A 4,494-nucleotide genomic window follows, 5' to 3' on the forward strand; every position below is an offset into this window, starting at 1 on the left:
CTATTGTTTTTTAACTGGATCCTTCGTAATATTTTTGTTCTCGACTTATCTCTTACTGCCCTTTTAAATCGCTTATGATTTGATTTAAATGCATATTTCGCTGTGTGAGGTCCTCGTGACAGTCGCAATTTTTCTTGAACATTTAAAATACTGCTTTCTCCGTCATTTTTTACGCAGACGCTATTCGCTACCCTAAAATCACACGCAGCGCTCCTGCTGAGGCATTTATTTTTGTGCGCTTTATTAGTTACAATATTATTGAAACTCTCGTTCGCTTGATTAGATGCTGATATAGAAAATTTATGTGCATTCGCTGCATATTTACCAAAAAATTGCACTAGTTCTTGATATAAAGTTTGATCAGACAAATTAACCGCATGTTTCTCTTTCGGTTTGCACCAGTCTTCGCAATTCTCGTGATTACCAAATACATGATCTGGTATTCTTTTTATTTGAATTGCAAGCTTCTCGCTTTGATTTGCGACATTGCATAAGAAAAACATTTTTTTAAGTGTGTAATGATGCCTTTTCTTTTCAATTTTTTGTACTTATCAGATATTTTATAAAGCTCGTTAAAAAAATTTTTAGTCAGATGATTTTTATCAGCCAATTTATAAAAATTAACATTTGATTTGTCTCTTCGAACCGCTGCAATCATCGAACTATCTTCATCCCCGATGATAACTCTAACCTGTAGACCGACCTCTTGAAGAACATTACTGTGATTTATTAGCTGAACTCCAGCATCTGCCTCCATCGCCTTAGCGCTGCCGCGAAAATTCATGCGACAATCATGGTCTTCTTTTTTATGACCTAACTCACACTTTAAACATTTTCTGTTTCTAGTAGTATAGTCCAGAATTTTTCCCGATAAAAAACCAATTATAGTGCTATAACCATTCAAACTATCATAACTGCGACCATTTCGTCGCTTGGACCAGCCAGTATCATATGAAATAATAATATTTACGATTTCTCCTAAATTCTTATCAAATTCACTACTTTCTATTTGTGCAGATGAGTTAATGATGCCTAGATGCGGGTAAATATCTGTAGCAATATCCTGTGGCCTATAAACACATGTATGAGAGAAAATAAGACTTTATTTATGCATATTAAAATTTATATTATATACAGAGAAAAAAAAGATCACATTTATTAAATATACATAAATATATATATGAAATACACATAAATTTAATTAAAGCATAGCAAAAATCTATGTCTCATAATTAATTTAAAGTATATTAACTATATAATTATTTCCTTCTTACAAGTTACTTGTTAGTAAAAGTTATACTTCACATGTATGATCTTTACTAAAGAAAAAATAATTATAAGTATAATAACGGTCGGAAATCAAAAGAAAAAGAAGTATCTGCAGCTATGTTCCACATGACTTTTTTTATTTATTAAGTTAAGAATAAGGCTCAATAAATCTAAAAAATTATAAAGTAAAAAAGGGCTACGAGCCAAAGTGATTGAAATAATGTTACATTAGTCAGATAAAATATAATTTAATAACATGATATAAAACAAACGTTTCAACCTATCTTCGGTCATTCTCAATGTTAGTCAGATAATAAACAAAGGTTTAACGCATAATATGAAATAAAATATACACATGTGAAATTAAAAGTAACGAACAATAACGCAACGTTTAAAAATATCTTAGGTCATTCTCATTAGTCGGATAATAAAATAATTGACGCATGATATGAATATCTAATAAAATAAGATATAAAATCAAATAGATCTTAGATATTTTTAAACGTTGCGTTATTGTTCGTTACTTTTAATTTCACATGTGTATATTTTATTTCATATTATGCGTTAAACCTTTGTTTATTATCTGACTAACATTGAGAATGACCGAAGATAGGTTGAAACGTTTGTTTTATATCATGTTATTAAATTATATTTTATCTGACTAATGTAACATTATTTCAATCACTTTGGCTCGTAGCCCTTTTTTACTTTATAATTTTTGAGATTTATTTTGGTTTATGTATCGGTTTATGTAGCAATTACAATTATTTTAGTTCGTAGCCTTTATTTTATAATACCATTTTAACTCATTTTATGAGTTATTCATACAACATGTTTTTTATATATTTTTAAATTATTTTTTATTTTGTAGTCGATATAATTGTAACATATTAAATTTATTAAATTGTTCACATATCTTACAATTGCTCACACAAATTCTTAATATTTTCGATCACCAGCTTTCTTTCTTCTAAAGCAGCTCGTTTACAACTGTCAGTTGCTTCTGATTCAATTACTGATCCAATCATTTTTTCATAACGTTTGTATAAGTCATTTGAAAAACTTGGAATATCTGCACAGGCTAGGATTTTATTCAAGCCTGTGCTTCCAGAACCTGAATGCATGGCACCTAAAACATGACATAAAAGTAGTATATTAATATGATTATTTTTTTAATTATTTGTGTGTAATATTGAAATTTACATTATTTCTTAATTAAAAAGCTTCTATTTAATTTTAACAATTAATCATTGCGTTATTGTATTGATACATTTTATTAAAATTTGAATCGAAAAAACACTTATTTCAGTTTATTTTAAATTATAATTTAATTGTCAAAGTACATTCACTTAAAGCCTCTGTACACGGTCAGTAATACTGTCAGTATTAACGAATACTGACAATATTATTGATTGTGTGTGGTTAATATTAATGGATTGACGTAGAATACTGACGTTGATTTGGATTTAAATACATGCTTTTTCCTTAAGATCAATATCGCCATAGATAATAATATACGTCAAATCATGTCAAACTGAAGTGAAATATTATCAATAATACCTGATCATATAAGATTGTAAAAACTAATGCATACTATCAGTAATACTGATCAGTAATACTGACTCAGTATTACTGACCGTGTAGGAGACCTTTAAATCTAAATATTTTTTTATAATAGATACATTTATAGATTAAATAATTACAGAAATGACTTACCAATATAATACCTGCATTAATGTGTGAAACATTTTTTTCAATTTTTCCAGTGTGCACTGAATTAGAAAAACCACATTGATCGCATTTTATATCTAAAACTGGAATGGAGACCAATTCTCTTATCCTGCGTCACTTTTTCTAAATCTAGAAGACTTTTGCATTTCAAGCATTTAAGATTTTTCGCTAAATATTTTAACTGGACAATGTAACTTCCTTCGATAATTTTTATGTGATCTTTATTTTGTTCATTTAACAGTTTTAGAATTATTTTCTTCTGTTTTGCATTTGACATAGCTGCCAAAGCTTTGATATTTCTCACACTTTTCTTTTTACTAATATAGCGTCCGCTTTTATTCCGTGGATTCGACATTATTTAGTGTCCATAACCTTACTAACACAACACAAAGACGCGGAGCGAAAAAGCAGCGTTGCCGCATCGCACGGAGTGACGCAGTAGGATCATTTTTACACTTCTGCGCACACGGTGGTACTCAACTAATATTTTCTGTGTGTAGGGGCGATTGCGTGGACGCGAGTAAACTTTAGGTTAAGCACAACTGCAGTCGGAGAACGTCCTTAAAGGACGTGAATAATGGGTGGCTGATATACTCGATAGCGATGACTTGACCATTGAGACCCTCGATGCTGATTACGAAGATATAGATTCTTTACGAAATCTGAATATTACTAATACTGTGCGATGTGGAAATCATGTTAATAATTGTGCGTTACAGAATGTATTTAAAATATATTTACAATTGATGATCGCGCAACGTCAAAAACAATTATATCAAGTTTAAAAAATAAAGAAGCTAAAAATAAAAAAATTAAAAATAAAGAAAAATGAGATTTCTTTTCAAATACATTTTAATTTCTTTCTCCTTTCCCTGTAATTAAGAACCTTTCAATAATGATCACCGTTCAGTAGTAGTTCGATATACGTAGTTAAATAAAGTGTTCGATATGTATTTAATACTAATAGTAAGGATGACTCATTTTCATAGATGACTCATTTCCTTCATGTTAGATAACTTGGAATTTCTCAAAGAAAAAGAAATGCAATCTTCCTTAACCTTTTTTTGGTAGTGAAAAAACGATAAACGAGCGCGCGCAGGTATGAAAACAATATATTTTTCACGATAGTCTAAACCTTTTTGTTACAAGCGTACATCCCTATTCTGCAGCCCCTAAATTCTAGACAGCAATGATTTTTCTTCGTTCTGTCAGTAAACTGGAAGATTTCAGTCGGTTCAAGTCTCTTGTAAAAATCTCAGTTAGTATGGATAACATCGAGGAGTTATTTGATGCTGTCGCATACATATGTGTAAATGCTGATATTTTATTTGAGAATGTCTCATCTTTATACAATAGCATAAATACTATCTATCTAACTATGAAGAACGTCACTGAGAAGACGCCAAAGAATTTTCGGGTTCAGTTTGATATTGACATTGGCAACAAGGCTCAGTTGATGGACCAATTGTAAGTATAAAGTAATACATTAATGTT

General features: G+C 30.0%; 1 pseudogene; it reads right to left on the reverse strand.

Annotated features, from left to right (window-relative positions):
• Positions 1-900: 900 nt before the first annotated feature.
• Positions 901-3,109, reverse strand: LOC108728217 (uncharacterized; annotated as a pseudogene).
• Between the last annotated feature and the right edge of the window lie 1,385 nt (positions 3,110-4,494).

Source organism: Mycetomoellerius zeteki, unplaced genomic scaffold (assembly GCF_001594055.1).
Source record: "Mycetomoellerius zeteki isolate Tzet28-1 unplaced genomic scaffold, Tzet1.0 scaffold59, whole genome shotgun sequence".
Taxonomy (NCBI): Eukaryota; Metazoa; Arthropoda; class Insecta; order Hymenoptera; family Formicidae; genus Mycetomoellerius; species Mycetomoellerius zeteki.